Source organism: Papio anubis, chromosome 4 (genome assembly GCF_008728515.1).
Source record: "Papio anubis isolate 15944 chromosome 4, Panubis1.0, whole genome shotgun sequence".
In the NCBI taxonomy this organism is placed as follows: Eukaryota; Metazoa; Chordata; class Mammalia; order Primates; family Cercopithecidae; genus Papio; species Papio anubis.
This window is the reverse complement of record NC_044979.1, coordinates 158,590,619-158,606,973: the sequence shown is the minus strand read 5'-3', so window position 1 is coordinate 158,606,973 and position 16,355 is coordinate 158,590,619. Positions and strand designations below refer to the sequence as shown.

General features: G+C 34.8%; 1 long non-coding RNA gene across 1 annotated transcript; it reads right to left on the bottom strand.

Annotated features, from left to right (window-relative positions):
• Window positions 1-606: 606 nt before the first annotated feature.
• On the bottom strand, window positions 607-13,913 carry LOC103882679. The gene is made up of 2 exons (XR_002520858.2): window positions 8,747-13,913; window positions 607-758 (listed from the first exon to the last, which is right to left on the bottom strand). It is a non-coding gene; the product is annotated as an uncharacterized LOC103882679 (long non-coding RNA).
• Window positions 13,914-16,355: the final 2,442 nt, after the last annotated feature.

Here is a 16,355-nt window from a genome sequence, read left to right as displayed (position 1 = left end):
AAATACTACTAGAGAAAATAATGTATCTACCATACTTGATTATTCCTTAGTCACTTATTCATGTGCTCTTCCAGTTATTTTACATAGACTTGTATTAATAGTTAAAAAATTATAATCACCACAAAACCCCACTTCTTATTGTGAGAAAAAAAGAATAAATTGGGGAATACAACCACAAGAAATCTGCATTCAAATAAGAAAACAATACCAACATCAAAACCCACAAGACCACGCCTAAAAAATAGTATACAAGGCTACCATTTCAATATTTAAAATTACCAACAGGAATTAAGTTTATATTTGCATATATGTGCAACAATTTGTATCGATTCTTAGATTGTATGGCTATACACAAATGAAAACTGATTCTGAGGATGCTATTCTCTGTAATATATAAACAAACGGATCGGAATGGGCTTCTTTATTGTGACTTGATTGGCTTCCATTGCTTTACAACCTTTGTTAACTCTAGGGACACTCTAAGAATTAGTTTGCCTGAAATGAATGTTGAGAATGATTCTACAATTGTGTTGATACAATGAGTCTGATACAACAGAGATTAGTCTGATACAATAAGATGATACAACATCATCTGAGAAACATTTGTTGGGGTGAATATTTTATTCCAAATCTGATATCACTTCTGCAACAGTATTTGTGGCACTCCTTTTAACTCCACTGCCAAATCATCCTGGCCAAGGTCCTTCTGGATCAACTGTTGTGCAACCAGCCATTACCAGCAGGTCGCAGTGGCATTACTCCAAGGTGAATTACAGCAGATCAGATATTTCCATGTAGCAGACATAGAGAAAGCAAAGAAAGCAACACAATGATATCCGGATTAAGATCATTTAACCTTACAAAGCATTTAATATCATAAATTAATAAGAATGCTGGTAAAGTTTAAGTCAAAGATTCATCCAGACACTAAGATTTATCTCTTATCAAGTTTATTGTGCCTATCTTTTTGAATTTACTGACTTTTACTGTATAGAAATACTATAGAGAGCAGGTGTTGGCTTGTAAATAGGGCTTTGGAATTTTTTATTTTAGTCATTAAGAATATTATTCAAATTGTTGAGATTCCCTCAAATAGCTTTAAGGCTTTGATAACAAATCTTAAACATAATTTTATGACTACTGATGGAAGCACAACATAAGAGAGAGTTGGATTTCTCTGTAGAGGCACTGAAAGGTAATAGAAAAGATGGATAATCTTCAAAAAAATACAGAGATTATTGCAAGGGGCTATTATTGCAATAGAATTAGGCATGGCTGGGCTGAAGGTTAGGAGATTTGTGAATAGCTAGTGAAGGGCAAGATTCTCTTTCTTCATTTTATTCTAGTCAGAGCCTATTTTCTTCCTAGGTATTGCCTAATAGTCTGTGTTTCTTCTATCCTTCCCACGCAAACCTTCTAGGACCATGTTTCTCACCTGAGTCCCTGTAAGAATCATTGGCTGTCTAGTATTTTATCTTTCCCTTTACCTCACCTCCAACATTGGAGATTAAAGGTAGATATCTATATTTTAACTCCTATTCAGACATTTCTGTTGTGTAACATGGCTGGTGGCCATTGAGAAAGGAACAAAGATACTCAAATGTTCTCCAGGTAACTTGGAAGTCAGCAATGGTAGAAGCATCACCACTTTTAACAACTTAATTAAGCTTCATGTGAATTATAAAATGTCTCAAATTCCAAAGTAAACAAATAAAACACATACATTACCCTTCTGTATATCTAGGTAATTTTTTTTTTTTAGTTTGGGATTAATTAAGTTGCCAATATGAGATAGAGTTTGGAAAGCTTCCACAAAGGTGAAAATTCATGTTGGGTAGAGAAGACCTGATTATGGACAAAGTTTACTGTGTGGTCTTTGTTACAAATTTCACGTGTGAGTCATCATCTAAACCACAAATTATAGAACAGAATCAACATCTGAGTAAAGGTCAGATAATATACAATTGGAGTCATGGAGTAATTAATCCTGCTTGGCATGTAAATGTCTTCACAAATATTATTATTTTGGGGTTAACTCTACTTTGAAATAATAGCCTAACTGAAGATTAAATTGTTAAATTATATTTTCTCCTTAGGGAATACACTCGTTAAACTATTATTAAGATGAACTAAATGGAACAAAAAACCAATAATAATAGTAATAGCAGTTGTAGTCATCTCTTCAGGTAATCTCCTTTATATATACGTAATAAAGGGCATCCAGAGGCTTCTACTAAGTCTGAGAAACTGTTCTTTGCTTTGCACTTGCATATATTATATTTTTTAGTTCTTATAAATATCTTATAGTGTAATAATTATTAATTCTGTTACATATTAGGAGACCAAACCTGCCAGGGACTGATCGAATAGTTAAAATCCAAACACATGTATGAATGAAGTGGCTGGAATTTAAATCTAGGACTTCTGAATCTTAAGCCCTTGATGGGTCTCTTGAGTAAACTGAATGACTGAATGAATCAGGGTCATTGTTCTTTGTGGGAAATGCAGACTGTGAAAGATCATGAGCTTGCACATTGGCTCATGCCTGTAATCCCAGCACTTTGGGAGGCCGGGGTGGGGGGGTGCATCACCTGAGGCCAAGAGTTCAAGACCAGCCTAGGCAACATGGTGAAACCCCATCTCCACAAAAAATAAAAAAAATGAGCTGGGCACGGTGGTGTGCCCCTGTAATCCCAGCTACTCAGGAGGCTGAGGCACGAGAATCACTTGAATCCAGGAGGCAGTGAATGAAGATAGTGCCACTGCACTCCAGCTTGGGTGACAGAGTGAGACTCCATCTCAAAAATAATCATAATAATAAATAAATTTGACTAGCAAATAAGACATTTTGGGTGGATAGAGTGGTAAAAAGCAAAGAACATACATCTCAGGCAAATCAAGAACATCTGGTAACAGGTAAGATACAGGCTTACAAAATGCTATAAAATATGGTGTTGGCAGACACTGGATTTGAAGGTTATATAAAAAAAAAATTGCTGTAAAGCGATTGATCAGACATAAAGTGTAACCAGATAGAATCACAAAAGCTGGAGGGAAAAAAACAAACTTTAAGAAGAAGATAATGGTAAATAGTCGTAAATATTGCAAAGGGACTGAGCTGCATCAGAATGTGAAAGAGGTCGCCATGTTTTTCAGATAGAACGTAGGTTATTATGTCTGAAAAAGCAATATTGTTGTCGGAGTGACATTTTGGGAATGAATGAGTGACTATGTGATAAGAGAGAGCAGTAAAGATAGAATCACCAAAATACTAGCAAATATTAAACAATCGTTTTTCAAAATTTCCAAATATATTGCTCTATGACTTTTACAGCATTTCAGACAAAATATTTGCAAAAAGACTAAATTTTCTTAAATGATATCCTTAATGTATTAGTTTTGAATGTCACCCTACATTATTTGACCTTTCGATATATTTGGCCATATAATTTTTACTACCTACTTTTTCTCTAAGAGTGAATGTTTTCTTTTAATCCTAACATAATGTTACATGCATAACATTGTTTAACTAAAATGTCAAATTGTGTTAGCAATACTTGCTCTTGCCAAATCTACGTCTACTTGCACAGGTGAAAATATTGGGAGCAAAAGAGACCAAAAAATTGAAATATAACTAGAAAAAAAAAAGTAGGACCCAACTTCACTACTTTCAAGGTGAAGCTGAGGACAAATGATGTACTGGGCCACTGGGCTTCAGATAATCCAGGTTTGAAAGGGAAATTAGAGTCCATTTATCTAATTAGTTAATTTCCCCTCTTACATTACTACCTAGACATTCTCTGACTTCTGTTTGTACCTCACATTAGACACCGGCTCAGGATCTAATGAATGAAATTGAGTTATTACATGTTAACCAGAAGCTGAATAAAAATAAGATATTGAGAGAGAAAACGTTGCCATGCTAGAAACAAAGTCAATTTTTAAAAATAGTTTAGATGTTACATTATAGACATGTAATGGCAGATGTAGTGCAGACCCAAGCTTTAACTGGCACCTGAGTAGAAGCAGCCATCTTTAATGGAAAAAAAAAATCACTTTGACATTTCCTTGGACACCTTTCACCTCCCCACCCCCCAGACTATGAGCACATGGAAATGAATCCAGCCTCCCACGGATGAAAAAGGCAGCAAACATAATTCCTTTATGAGGAAGATTTGGCAAACAATGTGCAGAGAGAAGGAGTAGTAGAAGAATTTCTATGGGCAATGGATTTTAGCCTGTGTATTTCTAAACATTAAACTTTACAAAAGTTCATTTTCTGAGTTTTTCTTTCAAAATAGCTGCATGCCTTAATTTTCTTTCATCTGCAAAGCAGCCCAGCCATGGAACATGGGGACAGTTGTGACTCCCCTGGGATGGCCCAGCCTGGGCACTCTAGCTGCAAGTGGCAAGACAGAGCCAACACTCTTCACTGATCAAGAACTCTATGCTCCAAAGCTCGCCATTCTATCTGCGAATAGCTCTTTTAATAAAATACATGTTTGAGCCAAGTCTTTCCTTCTGCTCCTTCTAATAATTGGACCTAAACTATATATGTAGCAAATAAAATATGGCTAATTCATGTTCCAAATTTTTACGTTAGATGACAGCACTCAAACACCTTGAACCATTCTTGTCTCAACCAAAAATAAGACTATTTTTCTCTTCCCTTCTCACATTTAATGCCTTTGAGGTTTTTTTAAATATAATTCTGGATTCCTTTCTCTACATGCATGTGTGTCTGTGCATGAGTGTTTAAGGTCTTTTTTAAAGGCTGACACCAAGACAGGTATAGGGGACTACTCTTTGTCCTGCATGTCTTAATGAGAACCCACAGCGCCAGAGGAAAGACGTCCATGCAATCTAGAAGAGGAAGGCTTGAGGTCTCTAAGAAGAGTAAGATATTTCTGCTGCAAAAGCAGCAGAGCTGTATAAACTTGACATGCATTTCCAATATTAATTGCAGTCATACACGTCAGAGTTTAGATGCTTGACTTACATTAAATGGCTTCTTGGGACCATCGTCTCCCTGGTGAATTTTATTCTACTCCAAGCGTCTGAGAAATGTTGCTCAGATCAAAAGCAGATGTGCAGATGTGTTGAGTACAAATATGTCTCAGTGTTTTATTTACTGGCCATAATAATACAGGGCTCTTCAGAAACGTTGTGAGCTCTCACAATATGAAATATCAGACCTGAGCTCTTCCCATTCCATCATTGGTACCCTTCTTTTCATGGTCTGAACTTACTTTCTATCTATAATAATATACCCACAATCTCTATGTAATTACTTTATCTCTATCATACAGTCTTGGACCAAATAATATGAATCCATTTTGTGCTACATAATTGAATATATCAGTTGACTATCAGTTGACTAATTGGTTTACTTTTGGGATATCAGAATGCTTATTTTTGTTTTAAAATAATTATCTTAAAATCTGATTCCATCTTAGTTGTGTATCTATTATAGTATTGCTCCTCTGGTATTCTTGATACTTCTTAGCGTGATAATACATCTTAAATCTAAAGTCTAACTTGATGTACACAATAGACCAAGACTTTATTTAAATAACCTCATTCAAAATATATTCATACATATATATGTATACACACAGATCTATGTATATTTTTCTCATCTCAGTCAAGGAAAATGCCAGCAAACTTGTATCAAACAAAACTGGAAATTCTGCTGTTTTCTACTCATTTCTTACAATCTTCATCCCAATTAAGCTTATTCATGGCTAGAGCTTTGGATGTTTGGCAAATACCAGGCTGTTTGTAGGACACTCAAAATGCTTAGGCACCCCACATGTGCTGCAGAGTGTTTGGACTGAAGTACCAGAGCTTGTGATTCACAAACAGCGGGCATCTGGACCAGTTACTTACAGACTTGGTCTTTTTGGAAAGTTAGACTCAGACTTCAGTGCATGGATTAGCCAGTCCTCAATTACCCAAAGAGGGAGACAGAAAACTCAGTATATGGTTTGCTAAGGGGAAATTCCTCTATACCCAGATGGAAGCACAAAGCAGGGTGGGTTGGCTAAAGGAAACATGGGTGCTTGGGTGGGATTGGGATGTGAAAAAACCCGGGAGGGTGTGTGGAAATAAAATTGTCTGAAACATCTCTCAAGACAAACATGCGACAATTAAGAATTAACCCACAGTATGTCTCTTTTGCGTATAGACCTGCCAAAGTTCACTGCCAGTCCTGGAAGTATCATTTAGCATGGCGGGGCAGGAAGCTTATGGGTACAATGTTATGATGCCAAAGAATCATAAAGGAGTTGAGAAGTGAGATGGCCCAAATGTCAGCTGAACCCAGGCTGTCCTCTCTTCTTACTCAGTCCGTGTAGCTGTATCTCCTTCTGTTCAATACAGTGTGCCTGGGCAACCAACTAGCAATGTGTTTCAGTATCTTACAGTAGCTTTTCCATTTATTTGACAAATATAAAATCACTACTCTCAGATGCCCATCAGAGTAAGCCTAGAGGGTTTATAGAGATAAAATGTATCAAATATTTTTGCAATATTTATTAGATGATCTCATTCTGTTGTTTTCTTCTGTTTGTTGGCCAGTGTACATAAACTTCTGCATGTTTGGAGAAATGGCGGCTTTTTCTCTTTTATTTCTCTTGGAACAATGCCCCAGTGATCCCACCTCCTGATATCCTAGAGGTACCCCCCTCCCCTTGAGAGTGGGCTTATGTGCCAGATTCTCTGTTAAGTCCAATTCTCTTACACATCACAAAGACTTAAAATACAAAGCATGTGCACTGCCAGAAGTGAATAAAAACGCCATATGAGTTAGTTTGAAAGCAATCGAGAGATAAAACAAGGAAGCAAGGATTTGTAGGGTACATGGTTCACAGAGAATGTGATGGTGCTATTTTCCTCCAGATAGAACAAGCACCTTCTCCAGGGCTCGTAACAATTCCAGGCCACATTGATCCTTAGTGGATCGAAGGAGAGTCACAGAGCACACATATTTTCTTACAGGGGGTTATACCAATTTTTACTTCCACCAGCAATGTAAGAGAATTCCTACTGCTTTATCCCTTCAACAACACTTGATATTATCAGTCTTATTTAAATTCTTGCCAATATGATTGTGTTAGTATCTCATTGTGTGTTTAGTTTGAATTTAGCTTATGAACAGTGATATGAAGGACTTGCTGTCAACATTTGCATGCAATTAAATTATCCTCTTTGTAAAGTGTCCATTCAAGAATTTTGCCCATTATTAAATTATAGTCTTTTCTCATTCATGTGTAGCTATATTTTATATATTCTGTATATAAGCCTTTGCCAGTTACATAAATTGCGTATGTTTCTTTGGCTCTGTGATTTCCCTTTTCATTCTTTTAATGTAGCTTGCAGATAAAAAATAATTTTTAATTTTAACGGTATTAATTTTATCCATCTTTTACTTTGGAGCATTTTTTTTTTTGAGATGGAGTTTCACTCTTGTTGCCCAGGTTGGAGTGCAATGGCACGATCTTGGCTCACTGCAACCTCCGCCTCCTGGGTTCAAGAGACTCTCCTGCCTCGGTCTCCCGAGTAGCTGGGACTACAGGCATGCACCACTATGCCTGGATAATTAGAGCATTTTATCTTTTTTAGAAAATATCTTCTTCATGGCTAAACCAATATAATTATTATTATTTCAAGGAGGGTGATTTCTTTTCTTATTTTACATTTAGCTTTCATGTTTAGGTCTATGATCCCTTTCAAATTAAATTTTGTCTATGGTGTGGAGTAGGGTTTACAGCTTACTCATTTACTTTTGAGTGTAGGTATCTAATTGGTGCAGCACTATTTATTAAAAATAAATCTCTTGCCCACCAAATTGCAATAGAGTTTCTTCTCTATTATCAATCAGGTAGTTGTTTATGATCAGTTATATTTCTTGACCGTATATTGAATTCATTTTACCAATTCATTAATTGATACCTAATACCACAATAACTTAATTTACTGACTGTAAGTTAGTTATGCTATTAGTTACATACAAGGGTACATTTTTTTCCCCTTGATACTTAACGTTTTTGAAATGGCTCTCTCCAGCTCTCTTAATATTCCTTCCCTTAAATCTCCATTGTCTGATCTTAATATAAGAGTGTGAGCTTTATTTTGCTTCTATTTTTCATGGCGTTCTTTTCCTATTCTATTATTTTGAAATGTTGTGTTTTTAAATGTAAAATATTTTTCAAACTCTATGTAGTTTTTCTTTCAATCAGTTTTGATAACATCTGTCCTTTACTTGTCCTTGGGATACTTAGGCAGAAGTCATTAAGCCTTGGGACCAAATCTCTTCAGCTGCTTATTTTTGTAAATAAAGCTATATTGGAATACATCCATGACCATCGTTTTATGTATTTTCTATGGCTGTTTTTACACTACAGGGACAGTGTAGGGTAGTTGAGACAGAGACCATATGGCCCACAAGCATAAAATATTTACTATCTGGACTTTTACAGAAAAATTTTGCTGGCCTCTGGATTAAAACGTTTACATTCAATATAATACTGGTATGGTTTGGTTTAAATCTGCCTTCTTGCTGTTCATTATCTCAGTCTTCCATCTGTCAAGTGCCTCAGGCTCTGTTCCCTAAATTAATCTGCAGGGATATTGACTGGCTCACTATCTCATATAAACCTTGACTACATTGTTGATATTATACAGCTATGAATGTAGACAGCAGATGTAGAAGCTACCTGGTTGCTATGTTTAGATGAATACGTACCAGAGACTGTTGAATCAGTCAATCCCATACAAATTTAGGATCTGACATTCAATGACATTTCTGGAGTGAAACAGTTTGGCAAATTTTAGAATGCCCCCTTTGAAGATAAAAAACAAAAATCTGTAATTTAAATTCCTACCAATAAGAAAGCTAATGGATCATATTTTAGAATTAAAATATTTCACATTTGAGCATATGGCATTCATACCAAAGCAATGATCTCAAAGCAGGTCCAGCCAGCAGTAGAACAGTTCTATCACTTGACCTGGATAACCTCATGAATCCAATGCTTATTTAAAGTATCTCTAGATCTCTAGATATTAAAAGATCATCTCTAGATTATCAAGAAGCTGATTCTGCAATTTCAGTATAAGACTCCAGTAACAAAATTACAGAGGAGAAAGGTGCAATTAGAATATTATAGCTGTGCTCATGAATGGTATTGAAGAGAAGCAGAAGAGGGAAATCTCCCCACTAGGCACAATTTAAATAGTACTCTTTATTAGTCAATTTACCAGTAAGACAGATGACCATTGGCATGGCTCTATAGTAAATCAAAGTTAAAGCTAAGGGTTTATTTACCTGTTTAGGACATGAAAAGAGCAAGCATGAGAGATTCTTGACAAAGCAGTCATTTCAAGGGTTGTCTATGGACACCTGTAATTGGCTCATAAAAATTCACTGTAAAAGGTGTGGCTGTTGGTCTCTTTCTTTTCCAGTTATGACTATTCTTTCCAATAGTTACACATGCACTCAATCAAGACTAATCTTAACATCACAGGCTATGTTAATATGTCAGCAATACAGATTACAGCTTACTCTCTACATTTGCTTACCTTTAACAGCTTGACAGACTCAGAAGTCTCAAATAACTCAAAGACTGCAAGAAGCATACTCATGAAAGGCTTTCAATAAAAGGAAATGATGTCGTTTAGCAGGAGAAAGAATACAACATGAGGGACCCGAGTCAGTTCCAGGCACAGCTCTTTAGAGCACCATCTTATTTCACAGGATTCTCTTTGTCTCCAGAGTAGGAAGAACATATATTTTTGCAATGGACTTGGTTTCCAGAGAGCTCTGGCAAAATTTATAGCAAGATATTGTGTGCCATACTAGTCAAGTGGTCAACAAGGCTGTTTATTAGATTGTTTAACCTGTTAGCCATAAATTAAAAAACAAACAAAAAGTCCCTGGATCCCAACAAAGAAGTTTTAAAGATTATACGCCTGTACTAGTTAGCTCCGGCTACCACAACAAAATACTACAGACTGGATTGCTTAAACAACAGAAATTTACTTCTCATAGTTCTGGAGACTGGAAAGTCCAAAATCAAGATGTTGTTTAATTAGGTTTCCAGTAATGGGTCTCTTCCTGGCTTGCCTATGGCTGCCTTCCTGCTGTGTTCTTACCTGGTGGAGAGTTATCTGATGTCTCCTCCTTTTCCTTTAAGTGTACCAGCTCCATCAGATTAGGGCCCCATTCTTATGATCTCATTTAACCTTTATCACTTCCTCGCTGGTCCTATCTTTGAAAATTTATACATTGGGGGTTGGGACTTCAACGTAAAAATTTTGGGAAAACACAAACATTTAGCCCGCAACACCACCATATTGTAAAGTATTACTTAGTTTAGTAGCATTTACCTTAAATAAGTATCAGTAGCAGTCTCCAAATGTTCCCAGAGATATAGCTTTCTCTGTCCAGTGATAAAATAACAGATATAATAACTAAGAGGACAAGTCACATGTATTAAACTAACTCCAGCAATTTTATTTGCTGAATATATAGTTAATTCTGATTATTTACTTGTGCTTTCTTTCTATACTGCTTCTGCCAACTACCCTATCACTGAATATCTAACCCTGAATGTCTAATTTTCCATCATTCACTATATTACTGAGGCGATGTGCTGATCCATCAATGTGCTGATGAGATTCACATGTCTTATCATTTACCCTATCACGAAGGAGCGTCTAGTCTTACAGAAGAGCAGATATCAAATGGAAAATGTTTCTACCAGAAAAAGAATGTGAATTCAGAAAGCTAGAATTTAGCTCTTCTTCCTGACCATGTTCAAATATTCATTTCACCAATCCAGTAGGGAAAAAATAGGAGGACATCTTGTTAAATGGCAGAATTTACTTTATTTATCAAGGGGATATAATTTTCTCACATTTTGATGGAGGTGGGGAGTAGTATTCCGAATCCCCATGATTCCATGGGACACATCCAAATATTCTGTATTTTCAAAAATACAGGATGAGTTAATAGACTCATCCTGACATAAGTGGAAACACCAAAGGACACAGCTAGAAAGGTTCTGCTGTCTGATATGATATGTACATGCTAAGTCGATGTGGTATGGCTACTGGAATAAGATAGTCTAAATGTAAACTATGAATTCATGACTAGTACACCATAAGTACAGTAGGATGTCCCACAGTTCCTTCTTCATACTGATACGTGGTTAAATGTTCATGTGCCCTCTATAGATTCCACTAAAATATATTATAATTGGATTCCTCTCAGTTTAACTGTAACATTTCACCACTGAATTATGAAATTCAAGATGAGATTGGGATTTAATTAGAAAATACACTGACAATTTATGAAAATTGGGGCATTGCTTTATAGAATTATTGTGCTTATGTGTGTGGGGGTTTGTGTGCATCTGTGTGTGTTTAGGAGGAATAGTTGCATTAGGCAGATAATGTTACTTTGATATTGATTTAAAGTGTGGATACTGAGTACTTAAGATGTAGGTTGCTGCAGATGCTCTAGTTAACTTTGCTAAACATCCATTGCATATCCTTTCTAAACTGGATCTGTACAAAGAAGTGGACATACTAAAAATTACCTTTTCTACAGTCCCTAGTAGGCCAGCAGATGGGGTTCAGGTCACAACACATGAATGTGCACGAGATTAATTTGGTATTCTTTTGGCAAAATTATCAGGCATCTATTTTTTTGGCATATATTTTCAAGAGATGTCCTGTCTTGGACACTATCAGCTATTGGGATGGCTCCTTGATTAGTAGCAGGTACTCAGATTGAACAATTTATTGACTATGAAAGAGGTGGCATGGATGTGCGTCCAACAACTGAGGTTGGTGATGGGAGAGACTGGTTCTCTTGGTGAATGTGGCGCATATGTAGGATTTTTTTTTTTTTCTAGAATTGCCTGAGCTCTCCAGTTGATTTTACACATCTTAGTAATTTAATTTATATGTTAAATAATGATAGTGAAATCTAATGTTTATAATTAAAAGCATTTTGCAATACATAATCTTACACAATTCACTGATAACTTCTTTCCATTTTTGTCAACCAATTTGGGCAAAAAAATTTTAATTCCTCTCCCACTCACATTGCCTAATTGAACTACCAGATTCTCCACAGTCTTCTTATTCTATTGACTCCAATTCCTACCTATATTCAAATGGCATTTAGTTGCTTATTGCATATATTTTATCTGACTTGTAGCTATATGTCTGAAGCTAGGATAATGATATTAAGTAAATATTACAGTAAAGATGATTGGCATATGTTGCAAGAAACTGTCAATGAAATGGATTTATAAAGTAAAATACACAGTCCCTTTCAAATCCGTCAGTTAAATGTAAATTTGATTCATACTGTTTTTTCCTTTAAATTTTATTTTTACAGACATTTCAAAACTAGGAATGAACTTTGTAACACTATTGAAACCTATTGTGACATTAACTTAAATTCTATTCTAAACATTTCTTCACCTCTTGAACACTCGATTTTTAAAAATTTTGTCTGACATTTAGACTGGCTTTTAGAATATCTTTTGGAAATGTCTTCATAATGTCTTTCGTTATTATAAATACGTAGCTAATGGGATCATGAAATAACTCTCTGTGCTCTCATCTTTATCTCTGAGGCATTTTATTACTCACCAGATATGTAAGGAAGCCATAGCTGCACTTAATATGTTCTCAGGCTCTTTTCCTGTTGACTATTTTAAATGCATGAAAGCAAACTTTTCAAAGATAAGTACAGTGTAAGTCTTCAAAATTAAGTGTTTCGTTAAGGTATACAAGAAAGAATGTTGAGCACCCTCTCTGTTTTGTTAGCTAGGTGGTCCAAATAGAAGAATAAAATTTACATTTCTTGCCCCAAAATATCTTTCACATTTTTCTGCTGTCTTAAGTGAGAGCAAAAAAAAAAAAAAAAAAACCCCAAAAACAGACAATTGCACTACAACAAACGATTATGTGAAACATGAGTCTGTCTATAATAAAAACATACTCAAATTCAGAAACCAGACCAGAGACACTTACTCTGTTTTAACTGTGGTTCCTGGAATCTTAGTGCTAACACCACCTGCGAATTCTCAGGCCTAATCGCAGATATACTAAATTTAGATATACTAAATTAAGTAGTATGGGAATGTTTAAAAACCATCTGTGTTTCAACAAACCTTTCAAGTAATTCTGAGGCAGGTTCAAGTTTGAAAACCACTGGCATAGAATATTATCTCGAAAGATTATCAAAGTCTATAAATGATGTTAATTTAAATATATTAATTATACCAAATTATCTTAATTGGAATCTATAAATTATCTCATGTTCTGTGTTAAGATATTAAAGAGAAACTGGAATGAACCTATAAATCATAATGATTCTAAGAAGTTGTGAATAGTTCAAGACTTTGGGACCATACAAGGAAGCAGAGTTGCAAGAGATAATGCTGAATCTTTGTTCCAATGCTTGTTTATGAAGGGTCTTTATGTTGTGGTAAAAAGCTTTAATGGTAAAAAGCTTTAACGGTATCATTTAGGTCAAGGGGATTTACACTTTTGAATGCAATCCACAATGAACAGTAGTTTTTACACTTCTATACAGTACGGATGCGTATGTATGTATATTCACAAAATTATTTTTACCTTTATTTCTTCTTTTTTTTCAATTTTATTAGTTTCTATTTCATTTTAAAAACTGCTGGTCTAGACACAGTATAATTCCATGCAGGTATTTTGTAATGGCTAATAACAATGTACAAGGGTTTCCTTTTTTCCACATCTTCACTGAAACTCTTTATCCTTTATCTTTTTTATAAAAGCCATGCTAATCATACATACCTGTGTGATTATATTTCATTGTGGCTTTAATTTGTATTTCCCTAATGCTTAGTGATATCAAGCATTTTTTTCATGAACTTGGCAGTTTGTATGTCTTTTAAAATTTGCCCATGTTTTAATTAGTTTATATGTTATTTTTTGATATTCAGTTGCTTGTATTCCTTATATATTTTGGATAATAACTTTTTGTTGAATGTGTGGCTTACAAATATTTTCTCCCACTCTATGAGTTGTGTCTTTAGTCTGCTGATTGTTTCTTTTGCTGTTTGGAAGCTTTTAATTTGATGTATTCACATTTGTCTATTTTTGCATTTCTCGCATGAGCTTCTTGAGTCAAATCCAAAGTATCGTTTCCCAGACCAATATTGTGAAGCTTTCTCCATTTGTTTTATTCTGGAAGTTTTATAATTTCATGTCTTATATTTGTCTTTAATTGATTTTGAGTTTATTTTTTGGATATGATATGGGATAAAGATCCAATTAATTCTCCTACCTGTGTATATATAGTTTCCAAACACCATTTTTTATGCTTGTCCTTTCTCCATTGAATATTTTTGGCACTTTTATTGAAAATTAGTATGATCATATCAATAGATGCAGAAAAATCAATTGACAAAAGTCAATATCTTTTCATGATAAAAACTCTCAACGGATTATGTATAGAATGAATGTATGAAAGCACAATAAAGTCCGTATATGAAAAGCCCAGAGTCAACATCATATTCAAATGTGAAAAGCTGAAAGAGTTTTCTCTAAGATCAGGAATAAAACATGGTTGCCCATTCTCACTACTTGTTTTCAACATAGTGCTGAAAGTCTCAGAACAATTGAGCAAGAGAAAGAAATGAAAGGCATCCTAAGAGAAAAAGGGAAAATTGAGTTTTTTTCTGTTTTTTTTTTTTTTTTTGACAATCTAGCATAAAAACTCTTAAGTACTCAACCAAAAAAACCATTTTTTTGACATTTTATTTTATTTATTTATTTCATTATTATACTTCAAGTTCTAGGGTATATATGCACAACGTGCAGGTTTGTTACATATGTATATATGTGCCATGTTGGTGTGCTGCACCCACTAACTTGTCGTTTACATTAGGTATTTCTCTTAAGGCTATCCCTCCCCCCCCCCCTACCTAACAACAGGCCCCAGTGTATGATGTTCTCCGCCCTGTGTCCAAGTGTTCTCATTGTTCAATTCCCACCTATGAGTGAGAACACGCAGTGTTTGGTTTTCTGTCCTTGCGATAGTTTGCTCAGAATGATGGTTTCCAGCTTCATCCATGTCCCTACAAAGGACATGAACTCATCCTTTTTTATGGTTGCATAGTATTTCATGTTGTATACGTGCCACATTTTCTTAATCTAGTCTATCATTGATGGGCATTTGGGTTGGTTCCATGTCTTTTCTATTGTGAATAGTGCTGCAATAAACATACGTGTGCATGTGTCTTTATAGTAGCATGCTTTATAATCCTTTGAGTATATACCCAGTAATGGGATCGCTGGGTCAAAGGTATTTAGAACTTATAAATGGTATTTAGAACTTATAAACAAAGGCACTAAAGTGATAGTATATAAAATCAGCATATAAAAATCAGTAGCAGTTCTATACACAATCACAAATTATTGGAAAAAATAATTAAGAAAGCATTCCCAAATAAAAAATAAATAATATATTCAGGGTCAAATTTAATCAAGGAAGTGGAGAATCTGTATACTAAAAACTACAAAACAATAATGAAAGAAATTAAAGAAACATGTAAGTAGAAAGGTATCTTGTGTTCATGGATTGGAAGAATTAATATTGTAAAATTGTTCAAACTACCCAAAACAATCTATAGATTCAATGCAATCCCTATCAATATTCCATTGTCATTTTTCACAAAAATGGGAAAAACAATGATTAAATTTGCTTGGAACCATTAAAGACCCCAAATAGCCAAGCCAATTTTGAGCTATAGAACAAAGCTTGAGGCATGATACTACCTGATACCAAAATCAACTACAAAATTACAGTAGTCAAAACAGCATGGTATTGGCATGAAAGCATATGCATCAACAAATGGACCAGGATCTAGAGTTCATACATAAATCCACAAATTTACAGAAAATTGATTTTCAATAAAGCTGTTGAGATTTACCTTATCTTCATCTCATTCTCCTTCTAGTCCCATTTTTTCAAAATTATCTTATAAGAAGCTATATATCGAAGTTCTGGTTGCTAAGTTTAGTATCAAGGGTTGTGGGACTATCTCACATCAGATGTCGTACTGGCAACAAAGTGATGTAAATTCTAGCATTAGATTCATAATTATTTGTATTATTATATTTTCAAAGTTTTGAAACCTTAGTTTAATCACTTGAAAATATCGAATAGGTTTATTGCATAGCTTACATTTAGACAATATGTGTACATGAGTCTGCTTTTAAGTAATATTAATATGTATAATAATCAGGAAGTAATTACCTGATGCTAGTATCATTTAGATAAATTATCAATA